The sequence below is a fragment of the Mobula hypostoma genome, chromosome 4 (genome assembly GCF_963921235.1).
Source record: "Mobula hypostoma chromosome 4, sMobHyp1.1, whole genome shotgun sequence".
In the NCBI taxonomy this organism is placed as follows: domain Eukaryota; kingdom Metazoa; phylum Chordata; class Chondrichthyes; order Myliobatiformes; family Myliobatidae; genus Mobula; species Mobula hypostoma.
Genome location: NC_086100.1, coordinates 175,457,733 through 175,481,127, shown reverse-complemented (window position 1 = coordinate 175,481,127; position 23,395 = coordinate 175,457,733). Strand labels below are relative to the sequence as shown.

The following is a 23,395-nucleotide window of genomic DNA, read 5'->3' as shown; positions in this document are numbered from 1 at the left end:
TGTGCAGCATCTCGGTGAAATGAGTCTCTGGCTGAATGTACTCCTGTGCCCACCCAGTACATTATGTAGTGGATGGGAAACATTGACCAAGATGGCATGCAACTTAGACAGCATCCTCTTTTCAGACACCACCGTGATAGAAAGCAAAGAGTTAGGTTACATGGGTGTTACTCTGGTTGGCAATCAGTGGTGAATGGTGTGCCGCAGGGGTCGGTGCTGGGCCTGCAACTGTTCACGATAAATATTAATGATCCGATAGAAGGGGCCGACTGTAGTGCATCAAAGTTTGCTGATGATACTAAATTGAGTGGAAAAGTAAATTGTGCAGAAGATATGGAGAGTCTGCAGAGAGATATAGATAGGTTAAGTGAGTGGGCAAGGTCTGGCAGATGGAGTACAATGTTGGTAAATTCGAGGTCATCCACTTTGGAAGGAACAATGAAAGAGCAAATTATTATTTAAATGGTAAAAGATTGCAGCATGCTGCTGTGCAGAGCAACTTGGGAGTGCTTGTGCATGAATCACAAAAGGTTGGTTTGCAGCTGCAGCAGGCTATCAAGAAGGCAAATGGAATGTTGGCCTTCATTGCTAGAGGGATTGAATTTAAGAGCAAGGAGGTTATGCTGCAACTGTACAGGGTACTGGTGAGGCCGCACCTGGAGAACTGCGTGCAGTTCTGGTTTCCTTACCTGAGGAAGGATATACTGGCTTTGGAGGCAGTGCAGAGGAAGTTCACCAAGTTGAGTCCAGAGATGAAGGGGTTAACCTATGAAGAGAGATTTACAGTGGGAGGGATTAAAGGAGGAGGGATGGCATTACTAGTCAGCGGAAATGTCACAGCAGTTCCCAGACAGGACAGGCTGGAGAATTCGTCTAGTGAGTGGGTAGAACTGAGGGATAAGAAAAGAATGACCACATTAATGGGATAATGTTATAAACCACCCAATAGTCAACGGGATTTAGAGGAACAAATTTGTAGGGAGATTGCAGACTGTTGCAAGCAGCGTAAGGTTGTGATAATACGTAATTTTAACTTTAACAGATTAAGAACGTGCAGGAGTTCGTTGTGTTATGATTTGTTGTGTTCTGTATTGTTTTGTTGACGCTGAGGGCATGGTAACACTTGCACATCTTGAGGCTGTGTTGGTTGTTGACATAACCAATCCATTCCAGTGCATGTTTCAACATTTTGACATGCACATAACAAATGATATGCTGTAGACAGCATCCCAACATGCTGCATCACTGCTTGGTATGGAAACTGCACTGTGCCAGACCTGAAGGCTCAACAACAGGGCTCTCAATGCTGCAAATCACTGGCATCAGCCTACCCACCATCACAGACATATATTCAGAAAGTTGGTGGAAAAGGGCCAGTAATATAAGGCTCTAAGATATAGGAGCAGAATTAGGCGATTAGGCTCATCAAGTCTGTTCCACCATTTCATCATTGCTGATCCACTTTTCCTCTCAGCCCCAATCTCTTGCCTTCCACCAAATCTGTTCATGCCCTGACCAGTCAAGAATCTATCAATCTCTTCCTTACATATACATAAAGTCTTGGTCTCTACAGCTGCTTGTGCAAAGAATTCCACAGATCCAACACTCTCTGGTTAAAGAAATTCCTTCTAATTTCCATTCTAAGAGGATGCCCCTCTATTCTGAGGATATGTCCTGTGGTCATAGACTCTCTCACCACAGGAAACATCCTCTCCACATCCACTCTATCAAGGACTTTCACCATTCAACAGGATTCAATAAGGTCGCCCTCATTCTTCTAAATTCTAGAGAATACAGGTGCAGAACAATCAAATACTCCTTACATGACAAGCCATTCTACCCTGTAATCATTTTCGCGAATCTCCTTTGAAACCTCTCCAGCTTCAGCATAAGGGGACTGAACTTGCTCACAATACTGTAAGTGAGGCCTCACCAGTGCTTTCTAAGTGAACAACACTACATCTTGCTTTTATATTCTCGTCCTCTTAAAATGAATGCTAATACCATATTTTCCTCACCCCAGACTCAACCTACAAATTAACCTTTAGGGGATCCTGCACAAAGACTCCCTTTGCACCTAGCTTTATTTTGTATTTTCTCTCCATTTAGAAAATAGTTAACCCTTTCATTTCTTCAACCAAAGTGCACGACCATACATTTCCCAACACTGTATTCCATCTGCCATTTTTTTGCCCATTCTCCTACTCTGCCTAAGTCCTTCTGTAACCTCTCTACTTGCTCAACACTACCTGCCCCTCCACCTATCTTCATTTTGTATGCAAACTTTGCAACAAAGCCATCAATTCCATCATCTAAGTCATTAATGTATAATGTAAAAAGAATCGGTCCCAACACAGACCCCTATGGAACACCAGTAGTCACTGAGAGCCAACCAGAAAAGGCTCCCTTTATTCCCACTCTTTGCCTCCTGCCAATCCACCACGGCTTTATCCATACTAGAATCTTTCCTGTAATACCATGGGCTCGTAGCTTGTTAAGCAGCCTCATGTGTGACACCTTGTCAAAGGCCTCCTGAAAATCCAAGTATACAACATCAACCAATCCTCCTTTGATTATCCTGCTTGTTATTTCTTCAGAGAATTCCAACAGATTTGTAAGGCAAGATTTTCCCTTGAGGAAACTATGATGACTACGGTGTGCCTCCAAGTACTCTGAGACCACATCCTTAATAATCGACTCTAACATCTTCCCAACCACTGAGGTCAGACTAACTGGCCTCTAGTTTCCTTTCTTCTGCTTCCCTCCCTTCTTGAAGTGACATTTGCAATTTTATAATCTTCCAGAACCATTCCAGAATCTAGTGATCAGAACCCTGGGGTGCACACCACCTGGTACAGGTGACTTATCTACCTTCAGACCTTTCAGTTTCCCAAGAACCTTCTCGCTAGTAATAGTAACTTCAAACACTTCATGACCCCTGACACCAGAACTTCCACCGTACTGCTAGTGTCTTCCACAGTGAAGACTGATGCAAAATATTTATTCAGTTTGTCTGCCACTTCATTGTCCGCCATTACCACCTCTTCAGCATTGTTTTCCAGCAGTCCAACATCCACTCTCACTTCTCTTTTACCCTTTATATATCTGAAGAATCGTTTGTTAGCCTCTTTAATAGTATTGTCTAGCTTACTTTCGTATTCCATCTTTACCTTCTTAATGACTTTTTAGTTGCCTTCTGTTGATTTTTAAAAGTTTCCCAATCCTCTAACTTCTCACTAATTTTGGCTTTGACTTCTCCTGTTAACCACACTTGTGTCATCTTTCCTTTAGAATACTTCTTCTTTGGGATGTATATATCCTGTGCCTTCCAAATTGCTTCCAGAAATTCCAGCCTTTGCTGCTCTGCCATCATTCCTGCCAGAGTTCTTTTTCCAATCAATTCTGACCAACTCCTCTCTCATGCCTTCGTAATTCCCTTTACTCCAGTGTAATCCTGATACATCAGACTTTAGCGTCTCCTTCTCAAATTTCAGGGTAAATTCGATCATATTATGATCACTTGCCCCTAAAGGTTCTTTTATCTTAAGCACTCGAATCAATTCTGGTTCATTGCACAACACCCAATCCAGAATAGCTGATCGCCTTAGTGGACTCAACCACAAGATGCTCTAAAAAGCCATCTCGTAGGCACTCTAGAAATCACCCCTCCTGGAATCCAGCACCAACCTGATTTTTCCAATCTACCTGCATGTGACTATTATAACATTACCCCTTTGGCATGTACTTTCTATCTCCTGTTGTAATTTATAGACCACATCCTTACTACTGTATACAACTCCCATCAGGGTCTTTTTACCCATCCAGTTCCTTAGCTCTATCTGCAATGATTCAACACTTTGACCCCATGACACCTCCTACTAATGATTTGATTTCATTTTTTACCAACAGAGCAACACTGCTCTCTCTGCCTTCCTACCTGTCTTGTCTGTACAATATGTATTCTTGGACATTGAGCTTCCAGCTATAATCTTCCTTCAGCCAGGATTCAGTGATGCCTACACCATAATACCTGCCAATCTGCAACTGTGCTGCAAGTTTATCTACCTTACTCCATTTACAGCGCGTATTCAAATATTACACCTTCAGTCCTATATTCACACAGTTTGATTTTGTCTGCCTATTACATTGTAAGTCATCCTGTTGGCTGCAATTTTGCTCTATCAAAAGCCTCTCCTCACTACACATTGCCTCTATTTGTAAATCAGGTACCCCATCTTCAGCACTATCATCTGCCTTGCTTACAATACTCCTTACATTGAAATATACACAGCTTAGGACACTAATCACACCATGCTCAACCTTTTGATCCCAAACTTTGTCTGAGATCTTACTAACATCTGCCTCCACAACCTCTCTGCTAACTGTTCTGGCCCTCTGGTTTCCATCCCCCTGCAACTTTAGTTTGAACCCCACCATGCAGTATTAACAGACCTTCCCACGAGGATATTAGTCCCCATCCAGTTCAGGTACAACCATCCCTTCTGTACAGGTCCCACATTCCCTGGAAGAGAGCCCAATGATCCAAATATTTTATGCCCTCCCTCCTACATCAACTCCTTAGGCACATATTAAGCTGCATAATCTTCCTAGTTCTGGCCTCACGAGCACGTGGCACAGGTAGCAATCCTGGAAGGATCATGATGGACCCCACCCACCTTGCTAATGGACTGTTTGTCCCAGTCCCATCAAGGAAGAGGCGACATATCATCCACACCACGACCACCAGACTCAAAAACAGTTCCTTTTCCCAAGCAGTCAGGCTGATCAACACCTCCACCCTTCAACCCGACCCACTGCTACTACTTCATCGTTTCCTGTCAGAGTCACCTTATGTACAGCCACGTACACTGCTTTGCATCTCTTGATGGAAATCCAATTGACCTATGTGTATAAGCTAGCTGATGTATTTATACTTATTGTGTGTGCTTTATCTGTTGTGGTTCTTACGTGCTGCATCAGATCCGAAGTAACAATTATTTTGTTCTCCTTTGCGCTTGTGTACTGAAAATGATATGAATAATCTTGACTCGTGAAATGAAGTTAGTCTTTAAATCCTTACTACAAGAGGAATCACAGGCTTGAAATTAATGTAATCTTGTCAAATGATAAAAATGACAAATAAGAACATAAAGAACAAGCTCGTCCTAGTCAAAAGCAAACCAAGTGCAGCTTTGATAATGGGAAAATGTCACCTAGTGCAAGGATGCCAATTCATTATAATTCATCACGAGTAACTCGAAATTTGTATGCAAAATACGTATTGAGTAAAATAGTGTGGTTTTTGAAAATCAAAGTAACACAGGAAGAAGTAATTTTGCATATACTTCTGCGTGTCTCAGTGTCAGTGACAAATATTGCTTCCTTAGCCGTTTTTCAGGGCCTAATCTCCCCACCATTAAGCATATCTACAAGGAGTGCTGCCATATGCAAACAGAATCCATCATCAAGGACCTCCACCATCCAGGCCATGCTCTCTTCTTGCTACTATCATATTGAAGTGAGATAGGATAGGGTTAATTAGAGAGTGGAATCAGCCTCCATTTTCATGTGTGGGGCCAGGGATATCGTCAAAGCGAGAGGTTCCGAAGGGGAGAATCAGGACGGCGCGTAGAGCTGATAAATTCAGATAGGTCTCAGTCCCCTAACTGCACAGGAACCCAAGGAAGAAATGGCAGGATTTGTTCTGCTCCCATGAGCTACCCACTTTGTTTCTCAGGACGGGGATGGGGATCTGCATACGCTTTTGTCCGCATGAATGCCTCTTGTGCCCAAAGACAATGTGCCCGCAGACATTGCCGAGTGAGCAATGGAATATTCTCCCACACCTGTGATGAGGAAAGGTGCTTAAATGTTACTGCAGGAAGACAGTTCATTTGTGGGCATTGCAATGGAATGCATGTCAGCTCTGCCTTTTGCTCATACCCCTTTTACAACTACCAACTGATTGGATCAGGAGGAAACTCCAGACAGGAAAGGAACTGGAGATATAAACAGTTCACGGGTTCCAATAGCAGAGCGGTGAAATGCTACTGGGCCAAAAGAGGGTTTACGTTCCTTCTCAATGGGACCTATACTACAGCCACCCCGAACCTCCCTGTCCTATTCGCTGTAGGGATAATAGGACCACTTACTGTCCCATGCCCACAGAGAGCACATATCCGCCACAGAATAGTTACCCCAGTCGTTAGTGAGGAATTTTGTGCAGTTTGAAAGGACCCAGTAACTCTGTGATCCTCCCTTGGCTATGGGTTTCTGAGGGCCCTGTCCCTCTGAGGGTCGGCGGGGACAATAGCAGCGAAGAACTGGAATTACCTCATTTATGGGTTATCGATCCTGGGAAACAGTACGGTGGAAGGACTAGCGGCTGTTAACAGAGAATCGGCAGAATTAAGGCTCTACGCACAACAAACTAGATATGCAGTAGACTATCAGTTGGCCCAGCGAGGGGGGGGTATGCACTATAGTAGGAGACAAATGTATCACTCATATTACGGATGAAGCATACAACATAAACCATGCCACCCAGTCTATTAAGAAACAATTGGATGATTTCAGGCAAGGTCTTAAGAAAGGAGATGGCTGGCTGGAGTGGCTGCTGGGAGGATCTTGGGGATCCTATTTTCTGCATGGGCTAGTTATTCTTGTTGTTATAATCATTGTATGCTGTATACTAATAACTTGCTTAAATACTGACTGTAAGATTCTCATGGATAGGCTGGTAGCACCCTTCTTGGCCCCGATCTAGATTGGTTATCATGAAATGATAAAAGAAGGGAATGAGATAGGATAGGGTTAATTAGAGAGTGGAATCAGTCTCCATTTTCATGCGTGGGGCCAGGGATGTCGCAACTTAATGGTGTGAGCATCAATATGTACAATAACAACTAAAAATACTCTGTTTCTGTGCAGACTGAGGAACTGAATATTTTCGAAAAATGCGTAATGCTGACTATTGATGATTCAATGGGGTAGGGAACCGCCGAATGCAGAACTAGCTATGAAGTCCCAATGATAAACCTGTATGGTGCCTCTGGTTGAGCGCGTGATCGAAACTGTACTGTTGTGGTCGAAACTGAAGTAACCGCCGTAACTTTGTGTATGTGACTGCTTCGGTATGTATTTTGCTGAATTTGGGAACAGAGAGAGTTCCTCCCTAGACTGACTCCTCCCTGACCCCTGCAGCATGCTGCAATAAGGGTGTAAAAGTTTTACTCTGCGGTGTCTTTGTTATTGCATCGGGGAAGTACCGACAACAGAAGAAGGCACAGGATCCAGACGTCTCGCACTACTAGTTTCAGGACAGTTACTACTCCAGAACCATCGGGTTCCTGAACTAGCATAGATGACTTCACTTAGCTCAACACTGGACTGATTCCACAACATATGGACTCACCATCAAGAACATTTCAATATTATTTATTTACTTATTTTTGTATTTACACAGTTTGTCTTGTTTTGCACGCTGGTTCTTTCTCAGGCTTAGTTTGTGCGTAGTTTTCATTTTCTCTGTTCTACTGTGAATGTCTGCAACAAAATGAATTTCAAGGTAGTATATGGTGACATAAACATACTTTGATAGTAAATTTACTTTGAACTTTGAATTTTGAAACTCAGCCAAATGCTAACAGCATAAGTTCAACGTTCAGAATTTATCATCCGTGAGATTTTCAAGCACACTGGTCTGGAAGACAACGGTAACTGTTGACCCACAGAATAATAAGCAGTCAGCAAAGCCACAGCTGTGCATGCACCTCCCAATGGCACTGTCACAGGTCCCATTTTAACCTGTGAATGTGTCTGCTAAGCACTATAACACTACCTTTAACATACTTCTGCCTAACTCTCTGAGTTATTTTTAGGAGATCAGGGTTCAGAAATGTACACAGCTCGTGTTTAACATACTGAAAGGGAGTAAGCTCAAATCTCCGATCACTCACACTTTATGCAAATTTCTCAAACAGCACTGGGGTGAGGAGACCCACAAAACTGACTTAGTCCTATTAAAAGTGCAGGCCACTGTGCCCATATGCCCAACGGCAAATTCCAAGAAACAGACACAGCATTCTGAACAGAATCTTGGGAGGAAATTAATCGGCGGACAGAAGAAAAGATTCAAGGCTTCCTTGAAGGAACGCAGTATCCCCACTATCTCCTGCGAACATCTGGTCCAAGACCATTCAAAATATGGAAGGAGAATTCAGAATGAGATTGGGGAATACCGTGGCAATATATCAGATAAACACAGAAGACGCGCATAAGTGGGAGAAGGAGAAATTGCACATCCCGTCTGCCATCACATTCCTGAATGGTCCATGAACCCATAAACACTACTTCGCAACTCCCCTTGTGCACTATATATTTATCGTAACGATAGTAATTTTATGTCCTGCACTGTACTACTGCCAAAAAACAACGTTTCATGGCATATGTCAGTGATGATAAATCTGATTTCGACTCTGATTCTGATCCTGATCCGCCATCCTCTCAGCTGCCATGTTACCCCGTCTTTGGAAGAATCTGTGCTTCCCACATTGGCCTAATCAGTCACCTCAGAACCCACAAAACCGAAGTGGAAGCAAGTCATCCTAGATCTTGAGGAACAGTCTTAGATGTAAGAAAGTAGTAAGGCACCTTGCAGCTCACTGCCAACAGACCAAGGGAGCATGTATTACCAGCCTTCATGTAAACAATAGATCTTAATGAAGAGAAGGGACGAATATTAACAGAAAGTAAGAAAAATCCAATGCTGGAAATCTGAAATGATCAAAAACGTCAAAAAAAAAACACAGCTAGTGGCTAGATCTGCTAGTGTACACCTTCCATCAGAACCCAAGAACAAATAATTCCATAAATAGAAGGAACATGTATGAGACATCAGTTTCCAAGTCTAGAGTGCCAGCAAATCCTTGGCTTCCAGCTGTGTAGTAATGAAAACCACAAGTGTACTATCAATCGTTCTCTGTGCAGTAACATTGTATTAAAATTAAGGTGCGTGACAGCTACCAGTGAAGTGGTATTCATATTCATTAATTGACCAGAGCCCCCATTTTAATTATAAGGGCTGAAGTTGAGGGATTTAGAACCAATTTCGTGGAAATCTAAGAGATGATGTGGAATCGAGGTGTTGGCTCCTCTCCATATAAAAAGTGCTGGACCCATCTCTGCCAAACAAGACATCTTTCACCTGCTTTATAAAATTTGGCATTTATCTCTTGTCATTAGTTCAAGAAACCGAATGGTGCTAAAGACAGAAGAGATTACAGATGCTGGACTCTGAAAGAGCTGAAGCTCAGGTCTACGGCAATTGGCAGAGACACCCATATCTCGGAAACATTATTAAGATCCAAAATTCAGTTTATTTATATCATGTACATTGAAACATACAGTGAAAGGTGTCATTTGCATTAACAACCAACACACCTGAGGATCAGTAAATATGCAAAAAGATAACTCTAGTACATGGGTTGAGATTCTAAATTGGGGAAAGGCCAATTTTGATGGTATCAGAAAGGATCTAGCAAGTGTGGATTGAGACAGGTTGTTTTCTGTCAAAAAGTGTACTTGATAAGTATGAGGCCTTCGAAAGTGAAATTTTGAGAGTACAAAGCCTGTATGCGCCTGTCAGAATAAAAGGTAAAGGTAACAGGTTGATGGAAACTTGGTTTTCAAGAGATACTGAGGCCCTAATTAAGAAAACAATACAGGTACATAGCAGGTAAAGGCAGGTAGAAACAAATGAGGTGTTTATAGAGTATAAGAAATGCATGGGAACACTTAACAAAATAAATCAGGAGGGCTAAAAGAAGGCATGAGGTTACCCAGTAGACAAGGTGAAGGACCACCCTAAAGGATTCTACAGAAACATTGAGAGCAAAGGGATTGTAAGAGACAAAATCGGTCCACTGCAAGATCAGAATAGTAATCCACGCATGGAGCCAAAAGAGATGGGAGAGATCTTAAGTTAAAGTTTTGCATCTGTATTTACTCAGGAGATGGACACAGAAGTTATAGAAGTTAGGGAATGTAGCATTGACTTCACAGACCCTATACAGATTACAGAAGAGGAGGTGTTTGCTGTCTTTAGGGTGGATAAATCCCCAGGGCCTGTGGGAGGCAAGTGCAGAAATTGTAGGGGCCCTAGCAGATATCTAAATTATTCTTAGCAACAGGTGAGGTATCAGAGGATTGAAGAATAGCCAATGTAGTTCCACTGTTTAAGAAAGGCAAAAATAAACCGGTAAAGTATAGTCCAGTGAACCTGACATCAGCAGTGGGTAAAGTTATTGCAAGGTATTCAAAAGGACTGGATATATGAGTATTTGGACAGACAGGGACTGATTAGGGATAGTCAGCTTAGCTTTGTGCATGTTAGGTCATGTCTAACCAGACTTAGAAAGTTTTCTGAGGAAGTTACCAACAAAGATAATGAAGGCAAGGCAATGGATGTTGTCTATCTGGACTTTAGCAAGGCATTTGACAAGGTCCCACGTGGGAGGTTGGTCCAGAAGGTTCAGTTGCTCAGCCGTCAAGATGAGGTAGTAAATTGGATTTGACATTAGTTTTATGGGAGAAGCCAGAGAGTGGTATAGATGGTTGCCTCTCTGACTGGAGGTCTGTGAGTAGTGGAGTGCCTCAGGGATTGGTGCTGGGTTCGTTGTTGTTTGTCATCTATAACAATGATCTGGAAGATAATGTGGTTAACTGGATCAGTAAATTTGCAGATGACACCAAGATTGGGGTGTAGTGGACAGGGAGGAAGGCTATTAGAGCTTGCAGCAGGATCTGGACCAGCCGGAAAAATAGGCTGAAAAATGGCAGATGGAACTTAATACAGAGAAATGCGAGATGTTGCACTCCGCTAGAACCCACCAGAGTAGGTATTATACAGTAAACAGTAGGGTACTGAAGAGTGCTGTACAGCAAAGGGATCTAGGAATGCAGTTCCAGAATTAATTGAAAGTTGCATCACAGGTAGATAGGGTCGTAAGGAGAGCTCTTGGCACATTGGCCTTCATAAATCAAAGTATTAAGTACAGGAGATGGGATGTTATGTTGATATTGTTTAAGACACTGTGAGACTTAATTTGGAGTATTGTGTGCAGTTTTGGTCACTTACTTGCAGGAAATAAAGTTATGTTTTGTTATGTCTCCCCTCTCACTATATTAGGGTGAGAGAGAGCCTGTGGTACGTCGAATTGTCGAGTGAACGATTAGTTTTTGTTGTACTGCAGGTGATGGTCTTTCTTGGGGGCTTTGCTATTGCTTGCTTATTGGGTGTAGGGTGCTCATGCATTTATGTGTAAGTGGGTGGGGAAGGACCGTTGCTTTGCTGCTGCTTGTGTGTGGCAGGGGGAGTGGGGGTGCTTTGGGGTTCTGTTGGTCTTACTGTTACTCATTCTTGGGGGTACCGTGCTGTCTTAGTGAACGTCTGCAAAGAACAAGAATCTCAGGGTGTTTATTGCAATCATTTCTCTGATATTAAATGGAACTACTGAAACAACTGAAAGAGTACAGAGAAAATTTACAAGGATGTTGCCAGGATTGGAGGACCTGAGTTATAAGCAAAGATTGAATAGGTTAGGACTTCATTCCCTGGAACATAGAAGATTGAGGGGATATTTGATAGTGGTTTACAAAATTAAGAGGGCTGGAGATAGGGTCAATGCAAACAGGCTTTTTCCACTGAGGTTGGGTGGGACTTCAGGCAGAAGTCATGGGAGTTAAGGGTGAAATGTGAAAAGTTTAAAGGGAATATGAGGGTAAACTTCTTTACTCAGAGGTTCATGAGTGTGGAATGAGCTGAAAGCACAAGTGGTACATGTGGGCTCGATTTCAATATTTTAGAGAAGTTTGGATAGGTATGTGGATAGTAGGGGTATGGAAGGCTATGAACCTAATACCGGTCAAGTGGAAAAGGCAGTTTAAATGGTTTGACATGGGCTAGATGGGCCGAAGGGCCTGTTTCTTTGCTGCAGTTTTCTATAACTCTATCTTGTCTCTGCTAATGACTCTGTATTTATCCACATTGGTTAATACTTGCAAGGAACACTGGAAATAGCAATGTCCATCACTAACAGTGGCCTGGCTGAGCTGTCCACATTCTGTGGAGCACAACTGGAAGGCTGCGTCTCGAGCAAATAGCTACCAAACTAATGAAACTAATGAAAGGGATAAGGTGTGCTTGACCTTATCCACATCAATCTGACAGCATAGAGCAGCATGAAGATTGCCACTTTGACTCAACTCATCCGTGCTGACCCTGACCAAGCTGCCAATCTAAGCTAGTCCTATTTGCCCACATTTGGCCCCTATCCCTTTAAATATTTCCTTTCCATACATCTGTCCAAATGTCTTTTGAGCGTTGTTATTTCCAGATGTCTTTTAAATGGTGTTTTTCCAAATGTTTTTCAAATCTTATTTCCAAATGTCTTTTAAATGTTATTAACAAGGATGAAGTGACTACCCACCAGTCCTAGTGAATACTATGTTCCAGCTTCACACCGAAGAAACACCCTACCATGGTGTACACAAATGGGAAATGGAATGATGGAGGACAGATTTGGCAGCTCGCTACTGAGCATCCTTAAGGCACTTTGTAACATCCACAACAGAAATGCCCACCAGCAGATCATGGCCCAGCAATCAAGCTTTCTCTAGTTCACTGAAGAGTGCAAAATGGCATGTCTGGGATAGCGCTGGTAAAATGAGATACCAGCCTGGGCACCTATAACATGTTTCATTAAAAAGCAAAGCAATATATTACTGATGCAGTCAAGCTATCCACAGGCAATGGATCAGATTAATTCTCTGTAACACATACAAAATGCTGGAGAACTCAGCAGGTTAGGCTGCATCTATGGAGAGGAATGAACAGTCAACATTTCGTGACAAAACCCATCATCAGGACACAGATTTATTCAGCCATTGCACTTCAAAGGCTGCAAATGCTTAAAGAGGTTGAAGTATGTTAGAGTTTCTGCTGTGATTTAAGTCCACAACTGCCCCGATGAAAGGCCTCTGCCAAAAATGTCAACTGTTTATTCCACTCTGTAGATGCTGCCTGATCTGCTGAGTTCCTCCAGCATCTGCAGAATCTCTTGTTAGTTCTCTATAGTTCACCCACATCTAATTGGTGATGTTGGTAGAAAATTAAATACCTAATGGGAGGAGGCATCTGAAAGAAAATGCTGAGATAATGGAACCAGGAAATTCAGGTGTCTAACAAAGACTACATACTCTACTACCCAAGCTGTTCCAGTACAGCTTACAGCTGCAACACTTCCACTTAACCAGCTATGTGGAAGATTATACAGCTATATCAGCAACGTGAGAGTTCCTTTTCCTGATGGACTGGCAGAGTCCAAGGAGAGAGGTCACTACTTTATCTGGGCAATGATGGATAGGCAATAAATGCTGAGCTACTGTCGATGTCCAAATCCTGAAAAATAAATATTTTAAAAAAAGCAAATAGTTCAAACCTCAACTTTCATTTATTTTTGCTAGTTACAGACCAAAACAAACCTGATATTTAGTGTTGTCAAACTTGATTTATCACCCATTAAAATGTTTTGACTATGGTTGAGAAGGGGAGGGTCATTTCTTCGGCAGTTCGAACGGGGCAAGCACGTGAAGGTTGGCCTGTGAGAGAGCGGGAGAGTTTAAAAAGCGAACAGATTAACAGCGCGGGCGTCGTAGGAGCGGGCGACGGAGTAGTGGGAGACAGAGTAGGAAGGCTTTGGCTCGAGAGGCTTTGGCGAGCAGAGGCTGAGGACGAGCTTGCTCCCAGTGAGGTAAGGCCGGGTAAGTTCCTTTAATTAATCTAATTAACTTAGAAGTAGGTAATGGAGGCAGCAGTTAGGGCAGTCAAGTGCTCTGTTTGCAATATGTGGGAAGTTAGGGACAGTACAATCGTCCCTGATGACTATACCTGTAAAAGGTGCATCCAGCTGCAGCTCCTGACAAACCGAGTTAGGGAACTGGAGCTGGAGCTGGATGAACTTCGGATCATTGGGGAGGCAGAGGCAGAAATAAACAGGAGTTACAGAGAGATAGTCACCCCTAAGAGTCAGGAGACAGGTAGCTGGGTGACTGTCAGGAGAGGGAAGGAGAATAAACAGAATGAGCAGAGCACCCCTGTGGCCATTCCCATCAATAATAAGTACACCGTTTTGGATACTGTTGATGGGGACGACCTACCAGGGACAAGTTGCAGTGGTTGTGTCTCTGGCAGCGAGACTGGACCCTCAGCTCAGAAGGGAAGGACGGGAAAAGAGGAGAGCAGTAGTGATAGCGGATTTGATAGTTAGGGGGACAGATAAGAGGTTCTGTGGAAGAGATCGAGAATCCCGGATGGTCTGTTGCCTCCCTGGTGCCAGTGCCTGTGATATCTTGGATCGAGTTCTCAGTATTCTCAAGAGGGAGGGTGAGCAGCCAGATGTTGTGGTCCATGTAGGTGGATAGGAAGAAGGAGGAGGTCCTGCAAAGAGAATTTAAGGAGTTAGGTGTAAAGTTGAAGGACAGGACCTCCAGGGTTGCAGTCTCAGGATCGCTACCCATGCCACGTGCTAGTGAGGCTAGAAATAGGAAGATAATGCAGCTAAAAACATGGCTAAGGAGTTGGTGCAGGAGGGAGGGCTTCATGTTTCTGGATAATTGGGCCTTCTTCCAGGGAAGGTGGGACCTGTTCCGACAGGACGGGTTGCACCTGAACTGGAGGGGGACTAACATCCTTGCGGGAAGGTTTGCTAGTGCTACTCCGGGGGGTTTAAACTAGATTTGCAGGGGGAGGGGAACCAGAGTGTTAGAGCAGATAGTGAAGCGGAGGAGGATAAAGGTCATGCGAGAATTGCAAGTATAGGGCATGGAGTAAAGCCAGATCTAACATATAAAGAGGCTTTGAGGAAAGAGAAGCAGAATAAAGGGTGTAAAGGTAGTAAGGTAGAAGGGCTAAAGTGTGTGTACTTCAATGCAAGAAGCATCAGGAACAAAGGTGATGAACTGAGAGCTTGGATACATACATAGAATTATAATGTAGTGGCCATTACAGAGACTTGGCTGGCACCAGGGCAGGAATGGATTCTGAATATTCCTGGATTTCAGTGCTTTAAAAGGGATAGAGAAGGGGGAAAAAGGGGAGGAGGGGTGGCATTACTGGTCAGGGATACTATTACAGCTACAGAAAGGGTGGGTAATGTAGCAGGATCCTCTTTTGAGTCAGTATGGGTAGAAGTCAGGAACAGGAAGGGAGCAGTTACTCTACTGGGAGTATTCTACAGGCCCCCTGGTAGCAACAGAGATACCGAGGAGCAGATTGGGAGGCAGATTTTGGAAAGGTGCAAAAATAACAGGGTTATCATCATGGGTAACTTTAACTTCCCTAATATTGATTGGCACCTGATTAGTTCCAATGGATTAGACGGGGCAGAGTTTGTTAACTGTGTCCAGGATGGATTCCTGTCACAGAATGTTGACAGGCCAACTAGGAGGAATGCAATACTAGATCTAGTATTAGGTAACGAACCGGGTCAGGTCACAGATTTCTCAGTGGTTGAGCATCTGGGGGACAGTGACCACCACTCCCTGGACTTTAGCATTATCATGGAAAAGGATAGAATCAGAGAGGACAGGAAAATTTTTAATTGGGGAAGGGCAAATTATGAGGCTATAGGCTAGAACTTGCTGGAGTGAATTGAGATGATGTTTTTGCAGGGAAATGTACTATGGACATGTGGTCGATGTTTAGCGATCTCTTGCGGGATGTAAGGGATAAGTTTGTCCCGATGAGGAAGATAAGGAATGGTAGGGTGAAGGAACCATGGGTGACAAGCGAGGTGGAGAATCTAGTCTGGTGGAAGAAGGCAGCATACATGAGGTTTAGGAAGCAAGGATCAGATGGGTCTATTGAGGAATATAGGGTAGCAAGAAAGGAGCTTAAGAAGGGGCTGAGGAGAGCAAGAAGGAGGCATGAGAAGGCCTTGACGAGTAGGGTAAAGGAAAACCCCAAGGCATTCTTCAGTTATGTGAAGAACAAAATGATGACAGGAGTGAAGATAGGACCAATTAGAGATAAAGGTGGGAAGATGTGCCTGGAGGCTGTGGAAGTGAGCGAGGTCCTCAATGAATACTTCTCTTCGGTATTCACCAATGAGAGGGAACTTGATGACGGTGAGGACAATATGAGTGAGGTTGATGTTCTGGAGCAAATTGATATTAAGGGAGAGGAGGTGTTGGAGTTGTTAAAATACATTAGGACGGATAAGTCCCCAGGGCCTGACGGAATATTCCCCAGGCTGCTCCACGAGGTGAAGGAAGAGATTGCTGAGCATTTGGCTAGGATCTTTATGTCCTCGTAGTCTACGGGAATGGTACTGGAGGATTGGAGGGAGGCGAATGTTCTCTCCTTGTTCAAAAAAGGTAGTAGGGATAGTCTGGGTAATTATAGACCAGCGAGCCTTACGTCTGTGGTGGGAAAACTTTTGGAACAGATTCTTAGAGTTATGGGTCTTTGGGCATTTAGAGAATCATGGTCTGATCGGGGACAGTCAGCATGGCTTTGTGAAGGGCAGATCGTGTCTAACAAGCCTGACAGAGTTCTTTGAGGAGGTGACCAGGCATATAGATGAGGGTAGTGCAGTGGATGTGATCTACGTGGATTTTGATAAGGCATTTGACAAGGTTCCACACAGTAGGCTTATTCAGAAAATCAGAAGGCATGGGATCCAGGGAAGTTTGGCCAGGTGGATTCAGAATTGGCTTGCCTGCAGAAGGCAGAGGGTGGTGGTGGAGGGAGTACATTCAGATTGGAGGGTTGTGACTAGTGGTGTCCCACAAGCATTGGTTCTGGGACCTCTACTTTTTGTGATTTTTATTAATGACCTGGATGTGGGGGTTGAAGGATGGGTAGGCAAGTTTGCAGATGACACAAAGGTTGATGGTGCTGTGAATAGTGTAGAGGATTGGCGAAGATTGCAGAGAGACATTGATAGGATGCAGAAGTGGGCTGAGAAGTGGCAGATGGAGTTCAACCCGGAGAAGTTTGAGGTGGTACACTTTGGAGGGACAAACTCCAAGGCAGAGTACGAAGTAAATGGCAGTATACTTGGTAGTGTGGAGGAGCAGAGGGATCTGGGGGTACGTCCACAGATCCCTGAAAGTTGCCTCACAGGTGGATAGGGTAGTTAAGAAAGCTTATGGGGTGTTAGCTTTCATAAGTCAAGGGATAGAGTTTAAGAGTCGCAATGTAATGATGCAGCTCTATAAAACTCTGGTTAGGCCACACTTGGAGTACTGTGTCCAGTTCCTGTCACCTCACTATAGGAAGGATGTGGAAGCATTGGAAAGGGTACAGAGGAGATTTACCAGGATGCTGCCTGGTTTTGAAAGTATGCATTATGATCAGAGATTAAGGGAGCTAGGGCTTTACTCTCTGGAGAGAAGGAGGATGAGAGGAGACATGGTATATAAGATATTAAGAGGAATAGGTAGAGTGGATAGCCAGCGCCTCTTCCCCAGGGCACCGGTGCTCAATACAAGAGGACATGGCTTTAAGGTAAGGGGTGGGAAGTTCAAGGGGAATACTAGAGGAAGGTTTTTTAACTCAGAGAGTGGTTGGTGCATGGAATGCACTGCCTGAGTCAGTGGTGGAGGCAGATACCCTAGTGAAATTTAAGAGACTACTAGACAGGTATATGGAGGAATTTAAGGTGGGGTTTATATGGGAGGCAAGGTTTGAGGGTCGGCACAACATTGTGGGCAAAGAGCTTGTACTGTGCTGTACTTTTCTATGTTCTATGATAGGTCAGGTTATGATATTCCAAATGTCCTGTTTCCATTTCCTTAACAATAAATTCCAGTACTTTCCCTATTAACTGCCCTTTAGCTACCTGCTTTCTCTTTTTTTTCCCCGAACAGTGGATTTACACTTCCTGCATTCCAGTCTAGGGATTTCTAGAAGAGCAAATTGTCCAATTCATCAAAAAGTCCAATTTGTCAAGATGTTTGATTTATTACGCAATCAGGAAGTCCCAAAGATTTTACATTCAGAAATCAGACAGAAACACATTTCATTCATGCTGTGCAATTTTCATTCTTTCTTGTGTCATTTATTTTCTTGGTATTTTAAGTCATTTCTTCAAAATGTTACTTAACAATGAAATTGCCAATTCCAGGCAGAAATTTCATAGACACTTCAGATTAGCATTCCTTTATGATGTGGTGTTCATACCTATTCTATGACTGCTATTGTTTTTTTGTGCACTTAACCAGTGATTCCAGAATAAACTCTATCCAGCAGAAATACTGATAGGGGGAGCTGACAGCAATCTTCCATCCACCGTCCATGTGAGTGTACTATGGTCCTTTTTCGTTCCTGGTGTATTGACCACCAACAGTAGGCAAGGGCATTTTATTCAGCTATCGCACTTCAAAGGCTGCAGATGATTAAAGGGTTGAAATAGGATGGTGCTTCTGCTGTGATTTAGGTCCTCAACTATTTAGTCTCTTTCACTGATACATTATCGGGCTGATATAAAAGTGAGTGGTTGGCAGTGCTGAATAAAGTGGGTGGTGCAGGTGTTGTGCAGCGAAGTACAACAATGAGATGTGTTTCTCAACAATTTCATAATGACCCCCACTCCCTCGAATCATAACTAATTAACACCACATTACATAGTCAAACTATAGCCCCATTACAGCAAGGGAGGTGTTGAATGTCTTAAAGTGTATGAAAGTACATTAATCTCAGGTGTATCCAAGAACACTGTGGGAAACTAGGGAAGAAATTCAGGAAACTCCGGCTGAGATATATGTATCCTCACTGCAGAGTGGCTAATGTTCTGCATTTATTTGAGAAAGACTGCAAAAACCTGGGAACTATAGACAGGTAAGTTTAACATCTGTAGTAGGTAAGTTACACTCAACAGCAAAGCTTTTTGAAAGTGTTGCTTCTTCAGAAATTTTTTTCTGTTATAATCGACCACTTAAAACTGAACACAAATAAAGTTTCAGACTACTTGTACCACATAGGAATTTAGAGAAACAAGAAAATAACTTTTATTGAATATCATGCGTTTCATTGCCTAACAGTGCTGATGCTTTGCAATTGTGCAACTAAACTAAAAATGTTTTGATAACGATTCTCATTTCTATTTAGTGTCCGTGGCTTCTCACTTAAGCGTCCAACAATAATCAGCCATCATTGATGGATTCCTGTTGCCCTGATAACGTTTCTCTGTGACTGCAGAAAATGAATCTTTAGTGACATGATCAGCAGCCCCTAATCCATAAGATGCACCCAAAAGTATTCAGAAAACAAAATCTTTGTCGTCCAGTGTTACTAAAAGGGATTCTATGACTTTGGGACATCATTACTTAGATAGGTGATACAACTATAATGAGAAGTGACAGTCATGATAATAAACAAGGAATATTTTCAGTAAGTGAACTCCAAAGAGTTGTAGGAAGGCACATTTTCATTAGTGTAGTTGACCATGTAAAGAAAAAGGTGGTCAATAATCAGATGTAATATAGGTAAAATACAACTTCTTAGGTCAACAACCTACACACAAGAAACAACCTTTCCTTGAATAACTTCAGATCTTGAGCTTTATTTATTTGTCGTGGTGTGATATGAGCATGACAGAGGCACCTCACTACCAAACCCCATGGTATGAAGATAGGACAACCGTAAGACTTCATTCTGAAATAATCAACAGGCAGAGTCTGCTAAATTTCAGGAAACACTGGGATTTGCAGTGTATAACAATAGACAATAGACAATAGGTGCAGGAGTAGGCCATTCGGCCCTTCGAACTAGCACTGCCATTCATTGTGATCAAGGTAGATCATCCACAATCAGTACTCCGTTCCTGCATTCTCCCCATATCCCTTGACTCCTCTACCTTTAAGAGCTCTATCTAACTCTTTCTTGAAAGCATCCAGTGAATTGGCCTCAACTGCCCTCTGAGGCAGAGCATTCCACATATCCACCACTCTCTGGGTGAAAAAGTTTTTCCTCAACTCCGTTCTAAATGGCCTACCCCTTATTCTTAAACTGTGGCCTCTGGTTCTGGACTCCCCCAAGATCAGGAACTTGTTTCCTGCCTCTGGCGTGTCCAATCCCTGAATAATCTTATATGTTTCAATCAGATTCCCTCTCATCCTTTTAAATTCCAGTGTATACAAGCCCAGTTGCTCCAATCGTACAACATATGACAATCCCGCCATCCCGGGAATTAACCTCGTGAACCTACGCTGCATTCCGTCAATAGCAAGAACATTCTTCCTCAAATTTGGAGATCAAAACTGCACACAATACTCTAGGTATGGTCTCACCAAGGCTCTGTACAACTGCAGAAGGACCTCTTTGCTCCTATACTCAACTCCCCATGTTATGAAGGCCAATATGCTATTAGCTTTCTTCACTGCCTGCTGTACCTGCATGCTTACTTTCAGTGACTGATGAACAAGGACACCTAGATCTCGTTGTACTTCCCCTTTTCCTAATTTGACACCATTCAGATAGTAATCTGCCTTCCTCTTCTTGCCACCAAAGTGGATAACCTCACATTTATCCATATTAAACTGCATCTGCTATGCATCTGCCCACTCACCCAACCTGTCCAAGTCACCCTGCATTCTCATAACATCCTCCTCACATTTCACACTGCCACCCAGCTTTGTGTCATCTGCAAATTTGCTAGTGTTACTTTTAATCCCTTCATCTAAATCATTAATGTATATTGTAAATAACTGCGGTCCCAGCACTGAGCCTTGCCGTACCCCACTAGTCACTGCCTGCCATTCTGAAAGGGACCCGCTAATCCCTACTCTTTGTTTCCTGTCTGCCAACCAATTTTCTATCCATGTCAGTACCCTACCCCAATACCATGTGCTCTAATTTTGCCCACTAATTTCCTATGTGGAACCAAATGAAAGGCTTTCTGAATCTCCATGTACACTACATCCACTTGTCCATTTTCATAGTTATATCCTCAAAAAATTCCAGAAGATTAGTCAAGCATGATTTCCCCTTCGTAAATCCATGCTGAGTCCGACTGATCCTGTTACTGCTATCCAAACGTGCCGCTATTTCATCTTTTATAATTGACTCCAGCATCTTCCCCACCACTGATGTCAGGCTAACTGGCCTATAATTCCCTGCTTTCTCTCTCTGTCATGGTCCGGTCCGTGACGCCGCATTCTGGTTCACGGTCCAGTCCATGATCCATATTCCAGGTTTTCTGGTTTTCCTTTGTCCTGTTGTGTGCCTTAATTGAGGCACATGATTCTGATTTTGGGCTGGCCACATAAATAACTCCTGGGTTCAGCTTCATTTGCTGGACTGTTCCCTTCCCTTCTGAAGCCTCTGCCTCTGCCTCTGCCTCTGCCTCTGCCTCTGCCTCTGCCTCTGCCTCTGCCTCTGCCTCTGCCTCTGCCTCTGCCTCTGCCAGCCTTGCTGTGTCTAGATAAGGAACTGTCTTTCATTGTTTGGAACTGTGTCTGTGTCCACGCCTTTGCTAGGTAGGTCCAGCCATTTGCTGCTAACTTGTGTTGGGAACCAACTCTGTGTCCACGCCTTTGCTAGGTAGGTCCGGCCGTTGCTGGTACCTTGTGTTGAGAACCGTCTTGTCGTGTTCAGCATTCTGTGTATGAGTCCCGGCCCTATGTCCTGTTCCCAAGGAGGGGTCCTGGCTCTGGGTTCTGTGTATGAGTCCCGGCTCTGTGTCCCATTCCCAAGGAGGGGGTCTTGGCTCTGGGTTCTGTGTATGAGTCCCGGCTCTGTGTTCTGCACTCTTGCCTCCCAAGACCAAGGCTCTGTGTTCCGTGCCCCTGCCTCCCAAGACCAAATCAAGGCTTTGTGATCTCATCCTGTCCATGTGCCTCACCCAGCCCGGTGCTGGAGTTCCCTCGTCCTGTCCAAGCCACGTCCAAGAACCTCGTCCTGTCCATGTGCCTCATCCTGTGCAGAAGTTCCACGTCCTGTCCTTGCCAAGATCCTAGTCCCGAGTCCCAACCAAGACCCAGGTTCTGGGTCCTTGTCCAGGCTCTGGTTCCGAAGTTATGTGTCACTAGTCCAGGCTCCTTGTTCCTAGTTCCTTGTCTGGGTTCTGTGTTTCTTGTCAATGTCCTAGCCCAGGTCCTGCATCCTAGTCTTGTCCAGAGCCTGTGTCAATGTCTAGTTTCCTTTCTTCCCCACTTCCCTTGCTTGCTTGACTCACCTAGTCCTGTTTCTTGTATTTCAGTATCTGTGTCTTGCATTTGGGTCCGCTCCCAATGCCCCCTTATGGCACTCCTTCCTTTCTTAAAAGTTGAGATAACATTAGCTACCCTCCAATCCACAGGAACTGATCCTGAATCTATAGGACATTGGAAAATGATTACCAATGTGTCCACCAATGTGCCTCATGGCTCCATAGTTCCCTTTGTTCGACTGTAATACTAACACTTCTGATTCTCCCTTCTCCCTCTCAAATTGTAGATGAAAACTTATCATATTATGGTCACTACCTCCCAATGGCTCCTTTACCTCGAGTTCCCTTATCAAATCCGGTACATTACACAACACTAAATCCAGAATTGCCTTCTCCCTGGTAGGCTCTAGTACAAGCTGCTCTAAGAATCCACCTCGGAGGCACTCCACAGACTCCCTTTCTTGGAGTCCAGTACCAACCTGATTTCGCCAGTCTACCTGCATGTTGAAATCCCCCATAACAACCGTAGCATTACCTTTGCGACATGCCAATTTTAACCCTTGATTAAACTTGCACCCTATATTCAGGCTACTGTTTGGGGGCCTGTAGATAACTCCCATTAGGGTCTTTTTTGCCCTTACAATTTCTCAGTTCTATCCATACTGACTCTTAGATCTCATGATTCTATGTCACCCCTCGCAAGGGAATGAATTTCATTCCTCACCAACAGAACCACCCCACCCCCTCTGCCCACCAACATACCCTAGTGACCCACAGAAGCATCATTGCTCTACCTCAGTGGTCCCCAACCACCGGGCCGCAAAGCATGTGCTACCGGGCCGTGAGGAAACAATATGAGTCAGCTGCACCTTTCCTCATTCCCTGTCACGCACTGTTGAACTTGAACATGGGGTTGCCAACTGTCCCGTACTTGCCGGGACATCCCGTATATTGGGCTAAATTGGTTGTCCCGTATTTCCCCCACTAAGGTAGAATGTTCCTATGAAACCATTTGTGCCGAAATGGCGTAAAGCGCAGAAGCAATTACCATTAATTTATATGGGAAAATTTTTGAGCGTTCCCAGACTCAAAAAAATAACCTAACAAATCATAGCAAATAACACATAAAACCGAAAATAAATAACACTAACATATAGTAAAAGTAGGAATGATATGATAAATAC

General features: G+C 43.6%; 1 long non-coding RNA gene across 1 annotated transcript in view; it reads right to left on the bottom strand.

Moving 5' to 3' along the window:
- LOC134344982 (uncharacterized) overlaps nucleotides 1-23,395 on the bottom strand; it is a 51,793-nt gene that overhangs the window by 5,131 nt on the left and 23,267 nt on the right. The window contains exon 2 of the long non-coding RNA XR_010017579.1: nucleotides 7,462-7,545. This is a non-coding gene — a long non-coding RNA (uncharacterized LOC134344982). The remainder of the gene's footprint in view (nucleotides 1-7,461; nucleotides 7,546-23,395) is intronic.